This window comes from Psammomys obesus, unplaced genomic scaffold (assembly GCF_907164565.1).
Source record: "Psammomys obesus unplaced genomic scaffold, mPsaObe1.curated_primary_1811, whole genome shotgun sequence".
NCBI lineage: Eukaryota > Metazoa > Chordata > Mammalia > Rodentia > Muridae > Psammomys > Psammomys obesus.
This window is the reverse complement of record NW_026585587.1, coordinates 2,997,348-3,025,128: the sequence shown is the minus strand read 5'-3', so window position 1 is coordinate 3,025,128 and position 27,781 is coordinate 2,997,348. Positions and strand designations below refer to the sequence as shown.

The 27,781-nt window shown below is 47.5% G+C and overlaps 1 long non-coding RNA gene across 1 annotated transcript in view; it reads right to left on the bottom strand.

Moving 5' to 3' along the window:
• LOC129678904 (uncharacterized) overlaps window positions 1–23,872 on the bottom strand; it is a 52,246-nt gene extending 28,374 nt beyond the window's left edge. Inside the window, exon 1 of the long non-coding RNA XR_008720457.1 lies at window positions 23,717–23,872. This is a non-coding gene — a long non-coding RNA (uncharacterized LOC129678904). The remainder of the gene's footprint in view (window positions 1–23,716) is intronic.
• Window positions 23,873–27,781: the final 3,909 nt, after the last annotated feature.

Sequence of the window (27,781 nt, the reverse complement as noted above, 5' to 3'; positions counted from 1 at the left end):
GATCTACCCACCTCACAGGACTGAGGAGGCAAAAGTGGAGAGAGGAAGGTGCTGGGAACTCAGTACCCCTACATGGACATGCCAGTGACAAGTCCTCCTGCTGCCTTCAAAGGTCCTGCTCAACAGTACCACCAGCCAGAGACCAGGGATCCGAGCAGAAGCCTTTGCAGGGATACTTCCAGTCAGTAGCGGCTCAAGGAAGGGACTGTTGTGTCTCCCTGGAAATCACACCAGGAGTCAGCTGTGATATGCATCCTAAATCAGGACAGGACAACTTCTATAGGGCGCTGTGGCAATTGTTCAGTTCCCCTTGACAACCCTGCCAATTGTAGCAGGCTGGAAATTTTCCCAGCAATATTTGCCTTTAATGTAGAAAGGTGTGTGTGTGTGTGTGTGTGTGTGTGTGTGTGTGTGTGTGTGTGTTCATGGGTGTGCCACCATGGCATGCATGTGGAAGTCAGAGCCAACTGTCTCTTTCTGCTGTGAGATCTGGAGATTGAATCAGGTCATCAGGTTTGCGTGGCAAGCACTTTCATCCACTGAGCCATCTCTCCCATCCAGAACAAACAGGTTCTTGGGAGCTCTGCACTGCAACCCAAGGAAGTCAGCAGTGAGGGTGGCGAGTGAGGAAAATGACTACAAACACAGCCCGCCTCAGGCTTCCACACTGTCTATGTTAGGCTCATATTTTTGGCACCCGTTGATCAATGGAGAAGATTCACAGTGACAAAAAGCTGCCATGAATTCAGTCATGCTTTTAAATAGAGGCCTCTCTAATTAAATTAAATACAGAAGCATCTACACATATTTTCAAAACATAATGAGACTACTTATATAATGCATTCTATGTTGGGTGCCCTGACAAGGCTTGGTGGGATGTTTGGATTCCTTGTAGCACACTATACTGGCCAGGTGCCAACAGCTCTCATCTTTTAACCATTGGCTTGAGAGACTGTACAAAAGGGCCTAGCCTTTTAGGCAGGATGCAGAAAGCCGTCAATATGGTACAAACCCAGACATACCCTCAGGGACGATAAACCAGCAGACCCTGAGACCATGACTAGGTGGGAGGAGACACATGAATGAGCCCCAAGGGGCAGGCTAGCAGAAGTCACCACAGTGGTGTGAAGAGACCCATCCAGCAGGCTGAGGCTCAGGGCAGGACACGGCTTAGTCGAAGCTATTAAGGGAAGAGGTGGCAGGCCAGGCCAGTGGCCATGGGTGGGTGGAGAGGCACAGGGTCAGTCTCAGGATGTAGTGACTGGAGGGCATGCAGGAAGTCAGCGTCACTGTGGAGCTGCAGGACAACGAAGGACATTGGGTGCTGAAAGGTTAGCAGACATGGCACTGTGTGGCATCAGGCTACAGAGGCCTTTGGTTTCACTTACTCAATACCGCTGAGTCTATGGACATCTTTTCATCATCAGGGCTGAGTCTAGGACCTGGGGCTAGATGGAAGGAACTGAGGAGACAGAGTATGTTGACATGAAGACAGGGGCAAAGGAAGTAAGCAGGTTCATCTGACAAGCCTGAGGCCATGGAGCAGGGCAGAGCTGCAGAGAGGAGGACCAGGAGTGAGGATCGCTTACTGATTTCCCAGAGGGCCAGAGCTCTGTCCCCAGCCTCTGCACTGGGCAGCTCACAGCCACCTTTAACCTCAGCTTCAGGGATATCACGTATGCACGCCTATGTGTGCTCATGCATGTGTGTGCATACAACACACACACACAAGTTAAAATATTTTTAAAAAATTAAAAAGAAAACAGCATCACGGGGACTCAGCACACACTCCTCAAACTGCTGAGAACTTAAGTCAGTTATGTGTTGGGGGGGCAGTGTAGGATGTGGGGTGGCGGGAGAGAACTTTCCAAGTCTCCCCTCCTCTTGCAGTCCACTTGCAAAATGCATTCTGTGGGGGGTAAAACATTAATACTTGGGGCCTCACTTCCCAGAAAAGAAACTGAGAGTGGAACAGCTTTATGGGCAGAATCTTTGTGGGCTCTCTTGATTCAAATCCTTATTGTAATTCAGGAGCCAAAAGCTTTTCCACACCGCCCCCACAACTCAGCCGAAGCTGCCTCTCCAGACTGGAGGAGCACTCCTAGAAACAGCCCCTCCCGGACCCAGCAGAGAAGCTGGGAAGCTTTTGTCTGTGCCTCCGAAACTGGATGATTAATGTGGAGATGGCAGCGCTTTAAAAAGGATCCCTGAGAGCTGGGGTGTTATCTAACTACAGGGTCCTCCGAAATGCTCAAAGAATTCCCCACCAAACGCAGCCAGTGGGGCAGGGGACGGATGAGACAATGCAGCACAGTGCAGTGTAAATACACAATTGTAGTGTTTAGAATAGCTAAAAAGTTCTAGCAATGACCTAAAGTCGAAACAATGCCTCCCAGCAGAAAGGGAATTCTGCCTTGAGACTATAGCCTTCGGGCAAGGTGCTAAATAAAGCCTTCAGAATGAAGAGGAAGGGCACAGCCCAAGAAAACAGCAAGCACCAGGTAGACTGGGAGTCTTGTCATTACTCTAATGGGTGGCGTATCTTGCCAACTCCCCCTTGAGGAAGACAGAATCTCGGCAATGGCAGATTTTGGTTAATTCAAGGCAAGAATTTCCAGGTGAAGTCTTTAATCTTCCTTTGGGTCTACGCTAGCCCAAAAATGTCCTTCCAGGTTCCTACTCAATGGTTCCTACTCAAAAGTTTCCACCCAGCTCATGCCTCGGACATTCAGGTTGGATCTGGGAGCGTCCTCATCTTCCCTGGCCACTCTCGGTGTGAAGTAGAATTGCCACAGGCTGGAAAGGCTGGACTGGTTCTCTCCTTCCTTCTACAGCATGGGCAAGTGGGATTAACACATGTTAATCCCACAGGTGGCCAGGCCCCGATAAGCAGAAATAAAGCATGTCATCTGCCCTCTCCTGCATGTGGCTTTGTGCCAATGGTCCCTGCGATAGAGTGACTCACTCCTCCTTCCTTCTCCCCAATGGAATCCTGACCAACCTCTTCCCCCCATTAAACCCAGGTGACACACGGAATATTGATCCCATCCCCATCTCCCGGATACATAGGATACATAATGCCAGCCCTCTGAGAACTGCACGGTTTGCCGGGGGTTGGCTTAGAAACACAGGCCTGTTCTAGCCACTGTTACTAGTTTGGGTTATGCATTGGATCTAAATTGACCAAATCAGCTGGGGGAGGAGTTCCCTCTCTGCTCTCTATCCTTGTAGCCAAAGAAGCATGTTCCACCTGCTGCTGTGGGTGGCCATCGAAGAACCGTGAGCAGAGAGCTGACATGTGCAGATGGCTTGAGTAAGGGGTCCTGGAGAAGTGGAGCCAGGTCCTAATCACATTAAACCACGAGGCTGCCTGACTCAGGGCTTCCTGCTGTGTGCAATGATAGATGCAATTATTTTTTTTTAAAGCCATTTTGGATTGAATGTTGTTACTTACAGCCAGCAGCACCCTAACTGATACAGTTTAGCCTCTTCTCACTGCTTCTCCTCCCATCCTTTTCTCTTCTCTTTCCTTTTCTCTTCATCTGCCTCCTCTCTCCTTCCTTCCTTCCTTCCTTCCTTCCTTCCTTCCTTCCTGCTTTCCTTCCTTGCTTCCTTCTTTTCTACCTCTGCTCTTTATTCTAGCTGTGTGACATGACTTAGGCAAAATCTTTATCCCCACTAGCCTTCCGTGTCTACGTGTTTAATGGAGGAGCTAGGCTAGAATAATCTGTAAGATCTTTCCGATTTCTCCACAGATAGCAGAAGAAGACTGTAGAGTTCACAGCTCACCTACTGGTCTGCTGAGAAGGCAAGTGTCATGTTGAGGAGGTATGCCACTGAAATGAGCTTGAACTAGTTGAAGCTGAAAGCAGAGAGTTGCCAAGGCAGGGAAAAGATGGCTGGAGAGGACATGAGGCAAGCTCCTGTACACAGCAGCCTTCAAGTCAATGAGCACAGAAAATCAATGAGGCGAAAGCTCTGGACCCCTGAGAACGAATGAGTTGAAAATAAACTGACCACAAAATCATATGTTCCCCTTACACTCAGCCAAATATACACTAAATTGCCCATCGCTCTGAGCGCCTGCTGGATCTGTCTACCTGGAAAAGATAAGGAAAGGGGGCTCCAACCCTTTTTCCTCATGAGAAAAGGACAGCAGAAAGTGCTGGAACAATCAGAGAGATGAAGCGCTGCTGTACAAGTCCAAGGGCTCTGACTGTCCATCTTAGAGATATTTTTATCGGTGCACATCTATTGTGGGTTTCATGAGAGCATCGTCTTATGTCTACAATGTACTCTGAGCATGTTCCTCTGATGCCAATCCATCATTTTTTCCCTTCCATATCCATGCAGATATCTTTGCTTATTTGGAGTCTCTAGTTATTGTGTGCTGTAGTCCCCAAAGCTTGGTTCGCTTCAGAGCAGTTTAGATCCAGTAAAACAAACAAAAGCCCTCCTGTTTGCAGGCCCCAAAGTGTAGTTCAGGAGTAGAAGACATGCATAGCACATTCAAGGGCCTGCATTCAATAATCCTCAGTAGAACAGCAAAAAAAAAGAGGAAAAAAAAGAACTGTTTGTAGATGCTTTCTGTCTCTGCACATCTACTGCCACCAAGAAGATAAAGATGCAGTTTAATTATATATATATATATATATAAAATATATATAGTGTATGTGTGTGTGTGTGTGTGTGTGTGTGTGTGTAGGTCATAGGACAACCAGCAGGAGCCAGCTTCTTCCACTATGTTGATGCATTGGTGTCTTTCCTCACTAAATCATCTTGCTAGTTCTAGACTGACTGACTGACTGACTGACTGACTGACTGATAACCCTTACCTCCGCCTCCAGAGAAGCTAGGACTGCGGGCACGAGCCACCATTCTTTGCCACAGGCAATGGAGTAGTTGTCAATTCTGGGATGAGAGCAGTGGGTGCTTGGTCTTGAGAACCTAGGAACAAGCATGACCGTCTCTGCCTTAAGCAGCAACGTCATGAGAGCTTATAGGCCAATGCTGCCGAGACCCACCTTAAGAGGAAAAGAACACCTCTTAATACTGACGCTACAGAGCCCAGTGTCATATAGCAAGACCCTGCCATGAAAACTGAACCAACTCTGCATTGATAGATTCGGTAAAAACACATTTGAAAGAAAAGAAGACGCCTCATAGAAACAGGGGTTGGGAAACTGAACAAAGGGACAGATGGGAATTGTGCCTAGAAGTAATAATGGGCTGGGGTCCAGGGGAGCAGCGAAATCTGTAGACTAATCATCTGGAGAAATGTAAAAACGTCAACCACGATGCTTAAGCCCCACCCTGATCCATTTTATTCAGCTGCTCTGTGGTGGAGCTTAAGTCTTGAAGCTGTGGGAGGGGAAAGAATGGTACAAACCACCCTCACTACTGATCTTCACACACCCCGTGTTCCCCAAAGGCCCACGTGTTTAAGGCTCAGTTCTCTGCTTGGCAGTATTGGGAGGCAGAGCTCAGCAGGATGTCTTCTGCTCATGGGATGTGCCCTTGAAAGACATAATGGCTCAGAGGTTAGGAGCAACGGCTGCTCTTAGAAGGACCTGAGTTCAGTTCCCACCACCCGTACCAGGCAGCTCCCAACTACCTCTAACATCAGCCCTAGGGGAATCTGACACCCTCTTTTGGGAACACCCACAAGCACATGCAAATTCACAAACAAGCACAGATACACATAAATAAAAGACAAGGCATTTTATTTCCTTAACTTGCTAAAAGCGGAATCATGAATTCTAAAGGCAGTGGCTCTGCTCATGCGTGTAGACTCTAGAAATGAGTCAGAAACATGAAGGACATTCAGAGATCCCAGAAACCTTCTCCAAGATTAAATGCTGAGTAGGACACGAGAGGCCTGAAGTCTTCAGGTTGCACTTTCTAATTTGCTCCCTTGATGGAACAGTGCTGTTGTTGTTTGAAACTGGGTGTGTCTGTGTAGCCCCGGCTTTCTCTGAACTCACAGCCCTCTTGTCTCAGCCTCCATGGCGCTGGGATTTCGGCCGTACACCATCTCACCCAGGTCACTGGCATGTTTGTTCAAACTCAGTTCACTGAATAGACACATCCTGAGCCTCCTCCCAGTGCAAACGCAGGGCCGTGCATTCACCCTGTACATCTGCTGAAATGCTTTCATTCACGTCTGGATGTTTTCTCTCAGATCATCGTAGAAACCTACGGTGGGCACGTAGCTTATTCTCACTACTGTAGGAAAGTGGGAACTCAGAGCTGGCAGGGTAAACTTGACTCTACAAAGCCACGGCTGAAAAGCGGCTCTTTGAAACATAATTTTTTGAAAGAAAAGCCAAAGCATACAGAAAGGTGATTAAAGACCCCACTCTCCAATGGCCTAGAAAGAGCTGCCAATGAGCCCCAAATGTATGTGTTCCACTGCAAGCCTCCAGCCATGACTGTGCAGCCCTCACAGAATCCGATCTTCATCAGCAGTTCATCACGCACCATGTACTAGGCGCTATGCCAGGGAATCGCATGCACATTTTTCATGTAAGTTAATAATCTCTGGAAATCTGTGTAGCAGGCTTTTCTTCTCCTTCCACACAAGCCCTTGCTCACCTTTAACCCTGTATTCTCTCATCTTCCTTTCTGGAACACTCCTCCTTCGGCCCTCAGCACAAACATTGCCTCCTAAGAAAGAGAATCTATTTCAGGATCCTCAAGTGTTTTGAAGACCCTTCAAGAGCTTTATTTTTATTTTTATATGGGCTATATTCAATAATGTTTCTATATAAGGAATGCAAAACAACAAATTAATTTGTTCTTTCCTTAAAATAACAATGAACATTTCATTGCATTCTTTACAAGGTAACAGAAACCATATGCTCTTATGAAAAGAGACTACATTTGTCTAAAAGAATATTTAAGTGGTTTCTAGTTTTGCGGTTCTCGTCAATGTCCAATCTAAGAGGAAGAATCTGGAGTCCACATCTCCTCCACTGTGCAGCCTGCCGGGATACATTGTTTTGGTTGATGGAACTGAGGAAAATCTGGCCTTGTAGAATGGTTAGACAAGTAAGGACTATATTAGCCTTTTCAGATAGTTACATATTCTTCTTTGATATGGAGGTTTCTGAAGGCCTTGGTGGCAGTTCTCTGAGTTATGCTCATCTCTCAGAGGTTGACACATCTCCTTATCCCCAGTCAAAATCAAACCCATTAGTCTGGACAGTGACCTCATCAAAAAACAGAAGCACTGGGACTCTATCAAGTTCAGAGTGAAAGAGAAAATTTTCCAAAGGTTTCATTTTTACTTGGAAGCTTGAACTTCATTATTTGCAGCAAATATTGTCAGTTATTTCTTTCATAATGGCAGGCTCGGTACTTTTACTGAGAAAAAAAATTATTCAAGTCTTCCTAACAGTAATCTTTCCATCAATCATCTTTTAAATGAAAGTAGAATTGCATGAAGGAAAACAACAACAACAAACAAAAACCCAGGTAGTAACTCAAATCATTCTCCAGGTGCCTTTCCTGAAGATAAACTATTAACATTCTGCTGTGCAATAGAAGTGCTTTGTGTGTCCTTCCTGGAATCTGAAATGTTCCCAAGGGGCCAGGTGGTGGAGAGTTGTTTTTCAGTCCAGAGAGCTATTGGGTGTGGACAGGACTCTTAAGAGCAGGGGCTATCCTGAGCTTTAGGAGACTGTGCTAGATCTTAAGTCCGTAGAGGTGTGGCTGAAAGGAGATAGCGGGGTGAGCAGCTCTGTGTATGACCCCACTCCCCAAAGCACACTGCCACAGTGAGAGTCCAGAAGCATGGCGTCTGAAACCTGTGAAACCGGAAGCCCAAATCAATCCCTTTGTAAGCTGATTATTTCTGGTATTTGTTACAGTACCAACCAAACGCGCTTCTGATTTTTATACAGATTATTATTAAATGTGTGGCAACAACAACAACAACAACAACAAAAAAAAAACCAGGACAATTATAATAACCTTCTGTAATAAAGGCTGTATCTTAGTGTGTTGTACTTTGCCTTCTTCCTGTGATGATGGGGGCCGAAGTGAAGTGTGGGCTCAGCAGCAGAGTACCTTGTTAGCATTCCTTGAACACAAGCTCTGTGATAGCTCCGCAGTAGATCTGCTGACCTGTATGGGAACTAAGTAACGGGAGGGTGGCATACAGAGTGTAGACCCGCTGGAGAACTGCTGCCCCTCTCCAGCGTTCCCTTGGTAACTTCTAGCCTGTGACTGTCATCTGTCATCGTATGCAATCCTTTGTTTCTCGTGTAGTACCTATTTCCCACACTGGAATTTGACGTTTCTTTAGATTCTAAATCCCCCGGTGTCTGGCTTAATAGCTGCCACATGACAGGTGTTCAATTTTTTTATCTTTGAACTTTTTTTTTTTAATAGGATCTCAGTATGTAGCCCAGGCTGGCCTCAAATTCACCATGAGCCCCCACCTCTGCCTCCGGCCGTTGGGATTACATGCATGTGGTCGATCAGTGAACTTCCCCGCCCTTCCAAATGGAGAAGCCCAACCTAGAGAGATCGGTGCTCATTCAAGTTCATGCTGAGGTCTGAATCCGAGTTCTCGGCTGACTTCTCACTGGTCACCAGCAGGGGAAGACGAATTAGACAGAAGTTTCCACAAAAGAACTTATTCTTGTCTACACTAAAGAATAGGTTTCATGTCTGTCAGACATAAGGGCTGACTTCCTGGCTTTTGTTCAGTTCAGCTGATTTTATTGTAGCAAGTAAGGTAATTGTGCCGCGTTGGACCCCTAGCCTAGGTAGGAGGGTACTCTAGTCTTTGCCTATAAGCTTGAAGCAGGGTGTGGATGGGGAGCAGGATCTATGCCCCTGCCCAGCAGGTTAGCCTCCATCATTCCTGCCTCCTCCTTGTCCCGCCCCCTTTTGCCCACAGCCTCTCAGCTCTGCCCTGCTCTCAGCACCTACTGGAAAGAGCACTAAACAAGAAGTTACAGCTTTCCTAGCCCACTCAGACACTGAAAATGCCAAGCAGAATCCTGCGTGTCTCCCACAAAAGCTAACACACCCCTTCGGTCTCTCCCACCCACCCCGCCCAGACACAGCATCTCCCTCAACAGCTGAACGGCTAAAGGTGGTATTGACTCGTGGTATTGACTCAGGCACCTGATGCTTCAGCTGTGCGCCTGCCTGGGGTCCCAGATAATGAGTAGGCCGAGGCAGGAGGATCAGCTGGGTCCAGGAGTTGGAGATGATCCTAGACAACAGCAAAGAGCAAAGGAGAAAAGAAGAAAGGGGCTGAGCTCATGCAGTCCTAGTGGCCAGCCTTCACATCTGCTTACTTTCTTGGGGGTAACTCAAAGCCAGAGACCCGGGTTCTAATCCCAACACTGCTCACAACTATCTTCTCAACTCAGCCCTGTAAAAAACCATAGATCACATGCCTACCAGGCCGAGCCTAGCACCAAACTCTTTCTTTCCCAGAAAGGTCGCCTACAGAGGTCACAGCAGAGTGAAATAATCATCCATCTGTCTAACAGGCTCTGTGTCCTCTAACTTTTACAAAAACAGCCTCTAAAACGGTGCTTCTCAACCAACCTATGGGTTGCGACCCCTTGGTGAGGGGCGAGCGGCCCTTTTTCAGGAGTCTGCCCAAAACCAACGGAAAGCACCAAATATTTACGTTACGATTCATAACAGTAGAGAAATTGCGGTCACGACGCAGCAACAAAAATAATTTTATGGTTGGGGGTCACCACAACGCGAGGAACTGGATTAAAGGGTTGCGCATTAGGAAGGCTGAGAAGCACTGAATGGGTCCTTTCAGAGGAGTGGCTGCCAGTTCCTCCCCCCAGCCCCCGAAAACAAAACAAAACAAAACAAAACAAAACAGAAAAACCAGGGGTTGGACCCAGCATCCTCTCCTTGATTCGGAGTTTGGGGCGGCCTGGGTGTAGGGATACAGAGGACCCGCAGCTCCGAGCAGGGGACGGGGCGGTTGGGGCGAGCAGCTCCACGCGGGTCCCCCGGTCCGGGTGGTTTTTCTGCGCTGGCCCCGCGGAAATCTTCAAAGGCACGAGAGGAATGAGCGAGGTTACAGGGGCGCATTATCAGCCGCCAGCCCCCTTTCACCAGCAGGCCCATAATCCCCTCTTTGTGCTCGCTGCGAGCTCGGAGCCACTTGTAATTCCTCTCCCTTTTCCAGGTCCGCCGTGGAGACCGGCCTGCCCCTTAAGTCTCTCTCCATCCTGCACCGGGCAGCGCCGGGCGGGTGGCGGATTCCAGCGAGGCCCTCCGCCCACACGGCCGCGGGCAGCGATTCCCACACTCCCTGCCCGAGGGTGGCGATGCATTCAGATGAGGGGAGGAAGTGGCTCAGGCGCCTCCCGTCAACCCAAACACTTTCGGGACCCTTTAAAAGTGAAAGTGGCGCTGCTCAAACAAACAAAAGCCCCTCGGAATGCACACCCGGGGCGCCCGGGGAGGGAACTAAGGTGAGCTCACTTTCAGTTCTGCCCAGGGCTCAGGATGCCGGGAGTTGACCCTAGACTCCCTCGTTTGAGTAAAACCGAGGAAATGGGAATCTCTTCCTCTTGGCCTGGAACGTTCCGTCGGATCGCTGCAGGGTAAAACTGAGGAAGACCCGAAAGGGAGGAGGAAAAGGAGGTGGGGTAGAAAAATTGGTAAGGGGCTTTGTCTAGCTGCCAGGCCTGGGCTGTACACTCGCTGCCGAGTTTAATCTGACGCAGTTCCGGGTGTGAGATGCATGTTATTATTCCTCTTCTGCACGTGACACTAAGGCATGCATACATGTATGTGTGTTCACACAGACATCTTAGTAGGTATCTGCCGCGTCCAGGGCCTCACAGACACCAGCTGGGAACCCGGAAATGCACATTCCCCACATTTGCAGACCAGGTGCCCAGCCTAGAGGTTTGCAGCCAACGCAACTGAAAGGAGAAAGTCCCTTGAGTCTTGCTCCTATTGTTCTGCAAAACAAGGCTAGTGGGTAGGCCCTTGGGAGCTCACCTGACTGTAGGGGAATTCTAGCGCCACCTCCACCCCCCCAGCTCTTTCATCTCGCAGAGCCCCAGTTTCTCTAACTGGGCTGAGCGTGATCGCTGTTGACTTTGCAGAACGGGCGTGCAAATCCGTGTATCTGCAAGCACCTTGCCAAGTAGAAAGCACTTCTCAATTCAATGTCAAGTCGAGTGGAGGCCCTAAACACTCCTCCCGAGAAAGCCACCAGCGTGCCTCATCACACCTCCGGCTCGCTTCTGCCTCCAGGATGGTACACAGACGATGGAAAGTCCCTTGTTCTAATACACCCCCTGCACCCACCCTGTCTTTTATTAAAACTTTTTTCTTCGACATCTTGAATACTGAATTTAGGTTGCTTCCCACAGGCACCTCCTTGTCACTTAGAAACGGATCACTAGGCATCCTGTTGGGTCTCCGGTTAATATCCTAGACAAGGGTAGGAGAGGAATTCCTTTGTTAGGCGTGTGGACAGCTGGGAAAGCACAGCTCTCTTCATTGGCTGCTTCCCCGGGGGGTGGCTATACAGCGAAGGTTCCCAACCTTCCTAATGCTGCCGCCCTTTAATACAGCTCATGTCCTGGCCACCGGCAGCCATAAAATTACTTCATTTCTACTTCGCAACTGTAACTTTGCTACTGTTAAAAATCGTAATGTAGGTATCTGATGTGCAATCCCAGGGTTTGAGAACCACTGCTCTGGAGGAATTTTGGTGAGACTTTTCTCAGGCCTAAATTGCTTCTTAAAAGCCTCCATGAGGATGTGTTTGTGGACACCCTTCTGCAAAGGAAGGGAAACCTGGGCAACTCTGCCCAGCTGGCTTGGAAATCTTTGTGTGTCCTCTACACACAGCTGAGAGCAAGCAGTTCTCTGGACTCTAGAACCAGTACGGGAAGAGCTAACCCGAACCCCAAGCTGTGAAGTGCTTCTGGGAGAAACGCTTACGGGAGGAGCGAAAGGCTGCAGGGTAGGGCCGTAGCCTTGCTCTAGTTCAGATGGAAAATGTCTCCCAGACTTAAGTGCTGAATGCTCGGGCCGGTCCCCAGCTGTGGTGCCTTCGGCACGCGGCTGAGTTTCGCAGGTGGACTCTAGTATGGCAGGTGGGTCGCTGCGGGCAGGGAAGGGTTACCCGGACTTGTTGCCCAAGGGGTATTAGACCCTCCAGGGCTTCTCTACCAAAGCTAATTGTCAAGTAATCAAGACAGAGACCTTTTGGATTTACAAAAACCTAAAGGCACCATAACTAGGCAGATATCAACCCTCTGAGCTATTTTCCTATTTCCCAGCTACACACCCCAAGTTACTTGGCATAACTGTTCTTGCCTGGGCTGCTTTGTTGCTTCAGACCAGTCCTCCTGGCCACATGCTCATGGTCCATACTGCCCCATGGCGACTTCCTTCTTTTCCTGTTTCCTCTTCTGTTTCTCTCTCTCCCCCTATGGCCCCCATCTGACCCTAACCCCGGGAACCTAAGCTCTGCCTACTTCTCTTCTGCCCGGCTATAAGCTGTCAGCTACTTTATTTAACTAGTCAGAGAATATTGGTGAGCAAAGTTTACACAACATCGCTTGGTCTAGGTGAGAATGTGCTCATCTGAACTGCAACCGGATCTTGAGGCTGCACTCTGATCTTGGGGACCAGTAATTTAGGATTCGAATGCATAGCACCAGACCAACCCCCAACTCTGACACCAGCCCTTTTCTCCATCTTTCCCTCCTTGATGCTGTGAGAAAAATGAGAAGAACATTTTATGGCAGTGTTTCTCAACCTGTAGGTCATGACCCTTTTGGCAACCCTCTGTCTCCAAAAATATTAACATTATGATTCACAACAGTAGCAAAATTACAGTTATGAAGTAATAACAAAAATAATTTTATGGTTGGGGTCACCACAACATGAGGAGCTGTATTAAAGGCTCACAGCATTAGGGCGGCTGAGAACCACTGCCATAAGGCATGTTCCTGCCATGACACTGTCACAGAGCCATGAGAACAGGGAAAATGACCACAGACTGAACCTCTGGATCCATGCATCGAAGCAAATCTTCCTTCCCTTATTCGTTGTTTATCTCGGGTACTTTGTCACAGTGATGAAATCCGACTGATGGAAGAATATCTAACAGCCTGTGAGCTCTGATTCAGGCCTGTCAGGAGGGAGACTTACAGCTTTTGAAAAAATTGGTTTACTGTAAAAATGTAACTTTTCAAAGAAAGAACAGTCCCTCTGGTTTCACAACTCACCACATTCCCCATCTTTCTCCACTAAGCAGAGAACTTTGACATAAGCATAAACTTGTGTTTGGTGAAAGTAGAGATGTCAAGATGTAGACCTCCCCACTCTCTTGCACCGTGAAGTTCGGTAGCCCCGGCTCAATAATGTCTCCGTTATTGTGCTGTATTTATGTCGTGGAACATCAGAGGAATATAAATAAGATAATAAAGGTTTCTGACGTTCTTTCTCTAGCTGGGAGCCTTAGCCAGCAACCCAAGGAACAGCTGCCTGCTATGTAAAATTCATGAGAACTCTATACATATTTGTACAGAGTTACGTATTAATGTGTATTAATTAAGCCCTATCGATGACATATTTGCTCCAGAGAACTTGAAGCCCTTTCAGAAATGGAGAATTTGTCAGCGAAGCTGCAACAAGCAAGGAAGTTAACACTCTTTCTAAACCAAGCCATGTTCCATCTCTTGGTGGATATCATGTTCAGACAACCCCTGCCCTGCTCAGTGGCTTCCACCTAAGCCACCCACCCAACCTCGGGGTTCCCATGTCTTCGCCTTCAGAGGGCTGTGTCTGGCTTGCTTATGTTTTCAACAGCTTCTAAAAGTTTCAGTGTAATTCAGTGCCACTTCGCTTTGACTCTGGATCCACAATTATCTACACATGAGAACCAAATATATTATCTGTCATTAACATACTTTGTGCCAATAAATATATTTATGCAAAGTGCCCTCCTACTTCCCTTTTGCCGCTTATATCCTTGGATATTTTCCCATGTCCGTACTTAACTTATATTTCCCTTAAATGGAAATACAATGCTAAGAAGACTAACGTAGTTAATCCTATTTATAAGTCATATAAAACAGTGTCTGAAAAGGATTTTGTTTCAGATAGCTTACAAAATTGTCTCTTGGGGTTCTAAATTCAGAATACCTTCTTGGCAGAGGAGGGTCACAATAGTAGATGCAGCCATATTTGTGGCTATCTTCATTGTTATACTGAAAAGCCTGCTTTGTTTCACAGCAAAAGACAGGAAGTTAAGTGCCACTGTCCAAATATTTGCCATTATGGGGGCAGGAGACCAAACAGACAGCATCAGGGTTGGTGCCACCTGAAGCTAAATTATCACGTAATATACATAGTGAGCAGCCGATGTCCAGAGGTGAGCATCAAGCTTCTTGCTAACATGATGAGCAATGGCCATCTGTCCCTACAAAGCCAGGCAGCATGACCTTCAGTCCCATTCATTGCAAGCATCACTCTTTCCCTGTGATGAAGGACAGGAGAGAGGGCGGGGAAAGGCCTGACCAATTTTCTGTTGTTAACAACGGAGCCAAGGCCCTTGTCCCTATTTCATTACAAAATTTCTTAAAACAACAGAAGCAGCAGCAACAACAGAGAAGGAATGGACAGGAATCTGGGCGAGAAGGTAAAGCAGGGAGCGGAGTGAGTCTATTTCCCTCACAGGAAGGTAACACACACGATTAATGCGCACCCAAGGAGGAAAACAGAACGCAAACATTGTGCTAGAAATTCCTTCATGTTTCATTACTCCAAACCACATGAACATATGAGATGGGACAAAAGACACAGATCGAAACCTCTGCTGGCCGAACCTCTGCTGGCAACAGCGCCTGACACTCTGAGGTGACTGCTGTTGCTGGTGTCTGGTACACCCTCATGGACACAGGTGAGAGCAGATCACTGCAAAGATACAACCGAGGAGTTTGCATTTCAGAGCAACTCATTAAATCCATATGTGAACCGAAGGCATTCTTTGCTGTATCTGTCACATAGGGATCATTAGCCCTGTCAGAACAAAAAGAGGGGGAGGAGGAGGCTGCCTCTTGGTGGGAATCCACCACTGGACAGAGAATAAGATAACCATGGCCAAGATCAACAACACCAGACATCGTAAAATGTTTTCCAAAGCCAATGCTGTTCTCATAATATCGAGCAAATATGTATGGAGCCTGTTATTTTCGTAAAGAACGCCACTTTTCCATAACCTTTTGCTTAGCTCTCGAGATTTTTCACATTTTTTTAAAAATATGTATGTCATTTCTTCAGAACTTGGTTTAATGCATCATTTAAAGAAACAGGGAACATTTTAGAGGGCAGTGGGATGGTTGCCATGGTTGGTTGACAATTAATGGATGGCTCAAAACAACTCTTACAGAAGAGTCTCAATGCTCCAAAGCATGAAGAAGTACTGAATGCCCAAGGTGGCAGATAGGCTAACTACTCTGATCTCATCATTACATGGTACATGTAGCACATGCCACACTGTAACTCATAAGTGAATAGAATTACTGTGTGTCGACTGAAAACAAAACTATAATTTAGGAAAAAAACATAAGAAATAGGAACACATAGGACAGGAGTCCTTTGGTTCTCTTGGCCTATGTTAGAGCATGACAAAGAAAACACTTCACCAAGCTGGAAGCTGTAAAGATTAGTTATGGTTGGCCTGGAGGTGTAGCTCAGTGGTAGGCTGACATGTTTAGCATGACAAGCCTCCAGGCTTGATTCCCCCAGATATCATGAAAGAACAAAGATTATTCACTATTTGCCCTAAGGAGTATGAAGAGGGCATGCCTTCAGGGTAGGACTACACTGGAATACTCCTTCCTTTTCTCTGTTCTCCTGTGCAGTGTGTATTGGTTTCTTATGCAAATGTTTGTCATCTCAGACTTCAAAGCTGGCTGACGATACTTCATGTATCCAAGTTCTCACTGGCATCCCAGCAAGTGAGAAAAGGCAGAGACAATAGTTTCTCTCTCTCTCTCTCTCTCTCTCTCTCTCTCTTAGACAGAGCCACCTATCTAACCCAGGCTGCCTTCCAATCTGAAATCTTCCTGTTTCTGCCTTCTGAGTGTGAGAATTAGAGAGCATGGGTCACTATGGTCCTGTCCTGGGTTCTCTTTTGATTCAGGAGGGGAAGTTCTCTGTACATTTTCCCTTGTGCGTTAGCTTTCTCTGACAAATTCCCAACAGAAGCAACCTACAGAAGGAAAGATCACTTTGACTCATGGTTTCAGGGGTCTCAGTCAGTCGTGAAGAAGAAGGCTTGTCAGCTCACCCCGAAGCAGCCACGAGGGGAGAGAGGAGGCTACAGGGTAAGGACACGCCCGCTGGTCAACTTCCTCCAAAGACCCTGCCTTCTAGTGATGCCACCGTCTTATTGGTCACTTGAAGGATTAATGTATTGGTTGGGTCAGAGCCCTCAGGATATAACCATCTCTGGAAACAAACTCACGGACACCCCCAGAAGTGCACCTCACTGACCTCCTACAAACCTCCTAGTCCAACTGAAGTGACAAGGAACACCAAGCAACACACCCTTCCTTCCTGATCGCAACAGTCTCAGCTCCGCCCCCACACCAATCACGAACGAGATGAAAATAAGCTTCTGCCAATCCCAATTGACTGCTGAGATGAACTCTCTGCCCAGCGGCTGCCAGGAGTAAAGTTATGAGTAAAGGCTTCTGGGCAGGTAATGAACACTATCTCAGTGTCTAGTCCACACCTCATTTCCTCCCAACGCTTGGAAACATCTTCTAACACATGGGCCTGCCTGGGACTTAAAAACAAATAGGTAAATAAGTAAATAAGTTTCAGGTAAATTAGCCATGCATGGGATGGGATTTTATATTTAAAGTCTGTTTTTATGTCTTTCAGGCATTTCCCTACAGCTTTTCCTTGTTCCAATGTTCAGCTTCTCTAGTTTTTTCGTTGTCTGTCAGCATCCCTCTCTGTCAGCTCTCATGTCTGCCCCTGAGCCATCTTTCATATTGCGCCCTGTGTCTGAATGCCTTTGCATGAATAAATCTTATTCTTTGAACCCCTTTCCCCCAAACAAAATTATAAACTCAAGTGGGTCTACTTACGGATATCAAATTCAAGGTACTACAGTTGGAACTGTGGCCTTTCTGGGATCAGAACTGCCCGTAGCGAGGCCATCTGGGCGACTTCCCTCAGTAGTGACAGTGTACCACCAAACAGCAAAGGCATTTAACTGAGGGTGGAAAGACTACGGTCTTTGAAAGAAGGGTTCTTGTCTGACCTCCCAGGAACTGACAGCTCCTTTCTGTCTCTCCCTCCAAACAGGCTTGGCTCTACACTAAGTGTCTGATTCAAACCTGACCTGTGTCAGGACATGCTCAAGCTACTGCACTCCCAAGCTCTGGCACATATTACTTGCCCCATCCTACAGAACACTGTAAGGAAACTGTTGACCCCACCCCCACCCCCCCAAGAAAAATGAAACCAAACCAAATGTGTGCCGCTTGACAAAGAAGGCAGAGTTTGAAATTTGGATTCTTCTTTTCTGTAAATATATCGTGATGATCTAGGTCTCCGTTCTGGCAGGTCAGCAGAGAAAGAGAACAGCCGTTAGTCCAAGTGTGGCTGCGTCTATCATGTTCTTTACCTTTTGGGCTGCAGGTGAGGCCAGGCTGCAATGCACCAAGTACACCTTTCTAAAGACGTAATAAAAAGGTGTCAGTTTAGCTCACTGTAAGTCTAGGGGCCTACCTCCAGCCTGGCTCCAGCTTCCCTTCCTATGTTGAAGGCCATCTGCAGCAGCAGAGGGGGGGCTCTCTGAGGTACCAAGGGCCGATCACAACTTAGGATTCCAGTGCAGTGGTTCTCAACCTTCCCAATGCTAGAACTCTTCAGTACAGTTCATGCTGTGGTGACCACAAGCATAAAATTGTTTTCACTGCCGCTCCATAACCATAATTTTGCAACTGCTATGAATTGTAATGTAAACATCTGTTTTTACAATAGTCTTAGGTGACTCCTGTGAAAGGGTCATTGGATCCCAATGGGGTTGCGACCCACAGGTTGAGAACCCCTGTTCCAAAGCGCTCTATCTTAAGCAGGGGTGATGGTACTTCCTATACCCTGCTCCTACTTCCACTCCTATTCCATCCCAATCTAGGGAACACATGGCAATACCCAGACATTTTTCAGCTGTCACTGGAGAAGTGATAAGACTGGAAGGGTGGCGTGGCGGTAGAAGCTGAGGTGCTGCTGAGTATGCAGAAGCTAGGTCTCACGGGAAGGACGTCGCTGCCCCTAAGTGTCCCTTCTGCTCTAGCTAAGAAACCCTGCCCTAGATGAAGACAGTGGCCCAGACTGAAGGGAAAGCATGAACTGGAGGCACTGTGGGAAGAGGACAGGTGTGCAAAGGTCTAATGCTCTCCGCAGCTCTAGGGAGGAGGACGGCATTGCCAGAGTGTGTGACAGGGCAGAACGGCTTGTCTCACAGCTGGAAAACTAAGCTAGAGAAAGCTTAAAAGTGAGCATAATTATTTTCATAAAAATTTAAATGGAATCCGCCAGAAACATGACAGGAACAGGGGAGAAGGGATATTCGAGAGACAAAGGAGAGGAACGTTTCCAATGAGCAGATGAGAAGCCACCCCAAGCTTACACCTTGGCTCATTGCCGTCCGCAGCCGTCACAGTACACATGCTGCTTGCCCAACGTCCGTGTGAAGTAAATACCAAAATGGGGACACATTTAATTCAATGGTCTTTGAAAGAAAGGTTCTTGTCTGACCGTCCAGGGACCAGCAGCCACTTTCTACCTCTCCTTTCTCCTTCCATCCTTCCCTGTCTTCTCTCCCTTTCTTCCTCCCTCCCTTTTTTCTTTCCTTCCTTCCTTCCTTCCTTCCTTCCTTCCTTCCTTTCTTCCTTCCTTCCTTCCTTCCCTAAGTTTAAGTTGCTTTTATCAGTTATTTTGTCGTAGCAATGAGAAAAATAATTAATTCGATACCTGAAAGCAGGGCCTTGCTGCCTGGCTGCCTTCTTCTGGAATTCTCCTGTCGGGCAAACGGTGACTGCACTAATGTGTGGCCACACGCTGTCATTCCTCACTCTGTGCTTTGCTATGATATTCCTTTCTCACAGCCCAAGCGGGCTCAGTCTGTTCTTCAAAGGTCATGTCCAGCATCCTTGACTCTCCTCTTTGTCCATTCCCTTTCCCTTCCCAGCACCTTCCTTTCCTCTGGAGTCCTCCTAGAGTTGCCGCCTACAGCACTGATTTGACTCTTCCATCTTCTAGTGCTTCCTGCATATATGCCTCGGCATTGTTTCCTCAACTAAATCCTAAGAATCCAGGAGATGGGGACTAAATACAAAGCTATCATTTTGCCCAGCAGCAGGCTGAGCTAGAAGAAAATTGCCCAGTTAAAATGACCATGCACAGATCTACCCAAAGGAAGAGACTTCTGCTTAGAAAATGCCAAAGGCATAAATACTGCCTACACCTATCCCCCATGAAGGTTAATATCCATTATCAACTTGGCTGGATTTGGAATCCCAAGAGACTCACTTCTGTGTATACCTCTGAGGGTCTGTCAAGAGACGTTTAACTGGTGAAAAAGTCTCTCCTCGACTGTGGGCAGCACAGGTCCCTGTCATTGTTGGCTTTCTGCTGCTGTGACAAAACACTGATCAAAACCAGCTTGGAAAGGAGAGGGTTTATCTGGCTTACAGTTCTCACAGCCCATTATTGAGGAAAGGCAGGGCAGGAAATCAAGCACAGATCAGGAGGCAGGAACTAAGACAGGAACCATGGTTTCTGCTTACTGGTGAGGGTCCCACGGTTCACTGAACGTGCTTTCTTATGCAGCCCAGGACCACCTGCTCAGGAACGGAAACAAACCATGGTGGGCTGGGCCCTCCCACATCAATCACTAATTAAGAATATGCTCCCCAACTTGCCCATCTGAGGAAGGCGATTTCTCAACTGAAGCTCCCTTTTCCCAGATGACTCTGATTTGACAATAATGAACCAGCACAGTGTCAGACTGAATTAAAAAGGGGGTTGGGAGGGGGAGGCAAGCTAAGGACCTGCACTCAGCTCACTGCATTTCCTGACTGAGGACCTGAGCTGCTGCCTCATACTCCTGCTATGCCATACCTGCTATACCATGACGGCTGCACCACGATGACTGCACCAAACCGTGAGCCAGCACCCCATCCTTCTTCCAACTGCCTCTTGGTTTTGGGTTCTGTTATTGTTGTTTTGAGACAGGGCCTCTCTGTGTAGCCTTAGCTACGCTAGCTAGCCTGGAGTTGGCCTGTAGGACAGACCGGCTCCAGTCTCACGGAGATCTGCCTGCCTCTGCCACCTGAGAGCTGGGACTGACTAAAACCAGGCACTACTGTGCCTGCTTCCTGCAAGGCACTTGGTCACTGTAATGAGAAAGTAAGTATCGCTCGCTGCTCGCTAACCACAAATAGCTAGTAGTCTCAAGCTCCTCGCGCCCTGTAGTAGAAAAGATGTCTTTGAACCAGCATAAGGAGACCTTAAAAGAGAGAGAGAGAAATCAACCAGACAGTGGTGGCACACACCGTTAATTTCAGCACTCGGGAGACAGAGGCAGGCGGATCTCTGTGAGTTCGAAGCCAGCCTGGTTTATGGAGTGAATTCTGCAACAGCCAGGGCGACACAGAGAAACCCTGTCTTGAAGAATAAAACAATAACAACAAAAAAGTGGATCATTTTCTGTATAACCTTGTAAAAGAAATCGGATTCTGTACGTTTGGTGGTGCTAACGCTTGGACTCAGTGCCCTGTATTTGCTGAGCAGGCGCTCTGTCATTGAGCCTCACCCCTAGTCCCAAGAGATTCTTTTTTTGGTATCTTCAAGTTATAAAATGTCTGAATTTATTCACTACTTGAACAATTGCTATTGACCAAAGGTTATGTGCTAGGTACTGAGGGTACATTATTGAACTTGATTTAACAGTCTCTCCTCGGGAGCTTCAGGAGCAGAAAGGGCAGGCATTAAGTAGGCAGGTGCTGTTTCAGTGGGCAATTCAACAGAGGGATTGTCAGTGTTAATGGGTTCAGCGTCAGAGGCAGCCACGCTGATCCAGGGTTCAGGAAGGCCGTCCTGGGAGAGGTCTGTTTAATGTAAGAACAGAGAGCTGCAGATTCTACCCTTTAACTTCAAGAGAGTCCACCGGGGGATTAGCTGAAGAATTTTAAGTTTCAGAGCACATGATGAGGATTGGAAACCAGGGCCTTGTCCATGCTAAGCACATGCTCTACCACTGAGAGACATCCCAGCCCAGAGTTAAGTAAACCCTTACACACAAATGTGCCACTGAATGTCAGTGCCGACAAGAGGACGGCTTGATAAGAGGGATGTCTTCTTTAAAACATCTGACAGTGAGTTACAAATAAAGACAAAGGAAAATAACCAGAGGTGGCGCATGCCTCAATCATGCTTCTCAGAACCTGCAACTTTAATTATGAAAATGCTGACTATCTCCTTGGATAAGGAAATGAATAAACCTTCCCATTTGCTGCTCCAGTAGCTCGTATCGTTGGCTGGTCTCACACTCAAGATGGAAGGGCCAGGTGCTCACACTTGTGTCTTGCGCAATTGCTTTTCCTCAAATGCACCTTGAATGCTTGATTTTTGACATTCTGTTTATCTGAAAAGCTAGATTTTTTTTAAATGTTATTACAAAAGTGATTAGCAAACAATCATTGACATATTAGTCTAGTTTTTAAAGCGTTACCTTTAAAAATATTTTTATTTTGTGTGTATGAATGTTTTTGCCTTCATGTGTATATGTGAACTACACGCATGCCTGGTGCTCTGAGGAGCCCAGGAGAAGGTGACGGATTCCACAGAATTAGAATTATGGAGTTGTAAACAGCCACATGGGTGCTAGGAACCCAACACAAGTCCTCTCCAAGAGTAGCAAACACTCTTAACTTCTCTAGCCACAAGAAATTACCTTTCTGTCTAAGACTTTGCATGTGGTAGCTCATAGTTCCTAGAAACAGACACCTCTCATATTAACTGTATTTAACATTCCCCAGAAAGAGAGAGTGCGTGAGTTTGCTTGGCATGTTTTGTTGCAGAGGGACCCTAACAAAGCAAGTGGTGTCTGTGTCTGTCTGTCTGTCTGTCTGTCTGTTTCTATTAATTTTCTGCTCAGGGGACACAACTTCCCAGCTAAGGGAACACATAAACGCTGGAGTTAATGCTTGCAATGTAAGTGTTGCAGAAATCTGAAGCACATGTGTCTGAGACAAAGGCCTCTGCTGGTCCCATCGACAGAGTAAGGCCTCAGCTGCCCCCGCTGTGTTTGCAAATGCTGCCCCGTTAACTATCTCCTCCCAACCACCACCATTTCCCGTACTTTAAATGGGACCAAAGCTCAGCTGAGTACCATAGACTAGGTGCTGAGGCCAGGAGCATCTCAGAGGTGGAAGTTTGCCTCCTGTGGACTAGGACCCCAGGAATGGGAGAGACCTCAGAGAGAGAGAGAGGGAAGTAAGAACAGGAGGTCTGGGTTCCCTTGCCCTCTGTAGAGATTCTGACTGCAGACAGGGGAGAGTTAGAGAACAAGAATTTTTGTCAGGGTCATTGCTAAGCCATTCTGGACCTATGGCTAACAGTGCCTTCAAAGGGCTCTCATCCTGTCAGCTTCCCTTTCAGCTTCCCTAAGTGCTGCTGTCCTGACCCCCCGGCCCTCTCCTCAAGTCCCCCCACCAACCACAAGCAGAACATCATAGTACTTTTCATAATCCCAACACGGGGCTCAGACTCTTTTAAACACTTTTAAATGGTTGTAGAGTGAAGTAATAAATGAACAAATAAGGAAAAATGCCTTTACTCTTTTTTTGAGAACAAACAAGTTTAGACACGGCCTGATCCTTTGGCCCCCATAGGTCTTTGTGCTTTTGGGGGGGTTGGGGGATGGGAAAGCATCACCGAGCCATGAGGAGGCCACTTGTCCATGAGCTCTGGCTCCAGGTTCAACTGCAGCGTGTGGGTGTATTTTGTGGCTGCAATTAGAAGTGGAGTGACCTCAGACTTCACCATCCACAAACAATCTAATTGCTCAGACTTACAGCCCTGGGATTGTAGGTTCCGAAAGATGCCAAATTCCGATGAAAGAGAAATGCGTTGTTTGGGAATCTTAACAAGGTCCTACCAGTATGCTTATCTCCTGGCTTCTGCAAACAGGTCTAGGAACCTCATCCCTGCCTCCCCCCCCCCCCCCACCCCCCGCTCCAAGAACTGGCTGTTAGATTAGCCGTGCCTGGATAGTTTTCTATTACAATTTTCTGAAATCCTCAGTCATGGAAGGACGAAAGAAAAAATAAACCACGGAAACCAACTGTGCAAAGGAGAGCAATCTACAGGGGCGAACGGACTGCCAGTTCCGTGTGCGGAAAGGCAGCCTCGTAGCGCTGCTGTGGCAGCTGCTCAGCCGCACTGGGTTGGGACCAAATAAATGGGAGGCAACAGTGCCCCTTCCCCAAACTACAAATAAAAAGCAAGCCGAGGACGTAGCCGGTTAGGAATGCCCGCATTGCGAGGCGTATTTACCACGGCCCCGCTTAAGCCTCGCCGCCGACGCGCTCACAATATAAACAGGAAGGATTAGAGTGACCCGTGTCCCCAAAGACTGCGGCAGCCCGGGGAAAGCTCCGGTTACCTTGCATCCTGCGCAGCCTGCCCCTTGATGACAAATGCCCCAGATTCGAGCATTCTTTTGTAGTTCATGGGAAAGCAGGCTAATCCGGCCGAGCCCGCCCGCACGCAGCCCGGCTCCATTCAGGGCTCCCGCACAATGCGCCCTCTGCGCGCCCAGCAGCCCGCAGCCGCGGCCTCGCCACCGCGACCTGAGCCGACCCGCGCCACCGGCTTCGCTGCTTCCCCTTCCCGTGCGGGGCCGCGGCGTGTAGGGTGGGAGCACGGCGTGGGAAAGTCCACACCGAAGGGGGGGATGGGAACCAGCACATGCTGGCCTTCGGTGTTCCCCTTAGCCCGCCCCTGCTCACCCTCAACCTTTCCATCCATTCCCACCCTGTCCCATCTCCCTCCGTCTCTTGTCTCTGTGTGGACTCCTAACCTTCCATTAGCATCACAGTATCCCTGTGAAGAAGGTCCATTTCACAGATGGGGAACTGAGGCCCACATGAGCCCGGTGGCCACGGAAGATGCATGCCCTTCACCCTTAAGCTACAGGTTGCCTTGGCTGTCAACAGCACAGCTCAACCCCAACCTGCAGCGGGGAAACCTTGTTTCTGTCTCAGCTGCCACATCCAGGGAGAGGGAGGTCTCAGGCCAATCAAAGAGAGTGCGGGCCCATAGTAGATTCAAAGCTCACTGAAGCGTTCAGCAGCGGAGAGGAACTGTTTGTCTAAGATGGCACCCTCTTCAAGGAGAGCCTCCACTCCCACCTGCTCCAGGTTCTCCTGAGGGAGCTCCATCCATAACGAAGTTGCAACTGTGAGTTGTACACCAACCAAACGTAGCAACCTTTGGTTGAGGCCGCAGGGAGGCCGAGGTGGAAGGATCGCCTGAGCGCAGCAGTTCTAGGCAGGCATGGGCAATACAGCAAGACCTTTCCTGGTATCAGCACAACACTCACAAGCTGAGTTTTAAAAACATAAATTAAGCTGGGCACGGTGGCTCAAGTCTAAAATCTCAGCACCAGGGAGGCTGAGGTAGGAGAACTCGGAGTTCTAGGCGAGCTGCGGAGAGAGATCCTGTCTCAGTAAAACAAAACCATGAGCTGTCTACCTCAGCCATTTTTTTCTTTCAGGCGATGGATGAAAGGTTGGTCTACAGGGGCCTGTTGATTGGCCTCAGTGTCCTGGAAAAGGCCTGAAGTACTGTGGCATGTACCTGGGAATAAATGAAGGGCACAGAATGCAACAAAGCAGCATTCAAGATCTAGAAAGCCCAGGGAAACAGCTGAAGGGGAGGTGACAGAGATGAAATTAGGAGCTGAGAATATAGCTCGATAGTAGACTGGTGTGCTTAGCGTACCCAAGGCCCAGCAACAGACACACACACACACACACACACACACACACACACACACACACACACACACACACTGAAATTAAACAGCAAAAACATTCTAAATCTTACCCCTGCAATAAGGAAAGAAGTAATGGCTAATAATGTCGAGCCTAGCTCTAAAGTTTTTATTATTTTATTATTGTTGTACATGTATGTGATGTGGGGGGGGTGTCATGGTGTACATGTGGAGATCAAGGAACAACTTTATGGACTTGGTTTTTCGTTTGTCTGTTTGTTGAGACAGGGTTTCTCTGTGTGTAGCTTTGGCTGTGCTGGAACTCACTCTGTAGACCAGGCTGGCCTGGAACTCACGGAGGTGTGTGCCGCCACCGCCCAGCTGTGGATGTGGCTCTTTCTTGCTCCCTTATGTGGCTGTCAGGGATCAACTCAGGTGGCCAGGCTTGCCTCTCCATTGCCTTTCCCCGCCTAGCTTCTTAAACTGCCGGCATGATCACGCGTAGGGCTTTATAACTGAACGTTTGAGTGCGTGGAGTCCACAAAGCTGGCCACGGTGAATAGTTTCTGAACCCAGAACGGCCAAAAATGAACTCAAAACCAAACCATAGTGAAGCCAAAGCATTTCCGGAAGCAGGTGCTTATGTGACTTCCCTGCGGCCTTGGTTATGAACACGGAACACGGGCGCTTTGCACTGCGCATGCGCCCAACTCACACAACACCAGTAAACACTTACCTAGGGCACTCTGGCTCAGAATGGAGGTCGTGATGTCACGAGCTGCAGTGTACTTACTGCACACACAGTTCTCTGCTCTAACAGTATCCTAACGGTGTAACTGTGGGGGAAATGCTTTTAATAATTTCCTCAGTATGTATCACGCTAGTGTATCTTTGTGTAGCGTTGTATTAGAATGCTCGACTTTAAAAATTGCCATTTGGAGGCTGAGTAAAGTGTTTGCCTTACAAACAGGAGAGTATGAGTCCAAACACGTATTTATGAAAAAGATGGACGTGGTGGTACTTGCTTGGAATCCCAGCACAGGCAGAGGTGGAGACAGGAGGATACCTGGATCTGACTGGCCAGCCAGCCTTGCCTATTTGGTGAGTTCCAGGCCACAAGGAGACCTAACAGGGAAACCAAAAAGGTGGGCCAGGCTTGATGATGACACCCATGCCTTTGACCTCTGAGAGGCACACAGATGTGCCTCAGTACCTGTGATGAACACACACACACACACACACACACACGCACGCACGCACGCACACAAGCACACACATTCCTGTTTCAGTTGCCGACTTGAATTCGTAACAAATCATTAAATGAATTTTGGCTTGGGATTAGGACAGAACGTCTAGCAGTTCCTGAAATGGTTCTAAGCATACATTGTACAATGTATTCATGGGAAGTGGTATTCTTAGTATTGACAATTATGAGATCAAAATATTGATCAGTTCTAAAAATGTTGCAAAGAGGCTGGGGAGACGCCTGGTTGTTAAAGGGCTCACCACGGAAGTGTGAGGAACCAGAGTGGGATCCACAGAAACGCCAGGCTGGGAAGCAGCCTCTGTAATTCCAGCCCTGGAAGGTGCTCCTGAGAGCACATGGGCTGCGCTAGAGCCATAGGTTTGAGCTTTGGGTTTGATTGACAGATCCTGCCCCAACAAATAAGGTGGAAGAGCCACGGAGGATGATTCTTGCCATCAACCTTGGCCCTCCACACGCACAGACGTGTGTACACACAACTGCAGGCACACATGGATGTGTAAGCTTACAAGTGTGCGCCCCCTACATTCATACACACGAATACAGACCACACACATGAACAGAAGAAAGGAAAAAAAAATAGGATGAAACACAAAGACGATTTTCTATGTCCGCAGTATTCAGCCAAGATTTAATTCTTTATGTGGAAATAAGTAAGCACGCCCATCTCACTAGCATGCAAACCTTCTTTCAAAAATAATAAAATTATATTTCTACCAAAGAACTGTTTTAAAATAAATTTCTTTAGGAGTAACTGTCAGTGAATTTTTGATCTGTATACTCATTGTATAAACCTGCTTTCCCAGGGCTTTCTAAAAATTTCTCAGGCAAAAGGAGTTGTGAACAGAAAAAGTTTAAGGTATTGTGGGCCTTCTTGTATATTATTGTGGGGGTACAAATAGAAACAAAGTTGTGAGAGACGCAGGAAATATGTCTCAAATGTGTAAAAGGTATATATTGTATCACATTGGTTCTACTTGTAGTTTTCTCCTAAGGCAATAAATTATGTCAGATAACTTAAATAGAGGAGTTAATAAGATATATCCACAATAGCACAAGAATATATCTAGAAGTCCATCAACAAGGGATGGCTTGTTAGTTTATGGGAATCCACATAAAGGGAAATTACAGTATATTAGTAACAGGACACAGTACATTTTAAGAGTATGGCATCATAACACTTGGGGGGGGGATAAAAGTATTCAGAAATATGTCTGGAGGGATGAATAAAAATTGTGCCTAAGGACCAATGATTGTTCTGGTTTTCCTCCTTTGTGTGTGTGGTTTTTTTCTTCTTTTAATATTTTCTAATAGCGCTTCAGTGAACACATACTATATGGGCAATAGAGAAAAACGAACTCCCTTTTGAGTTAGGTTCTTGCCATGTCACCTAAGCTGATCCCAAACTCCTGGGCACCAGTGATCCACCTGCCCCAGCCTCCCAAAGTAACTGCCCTATCACTGCACCC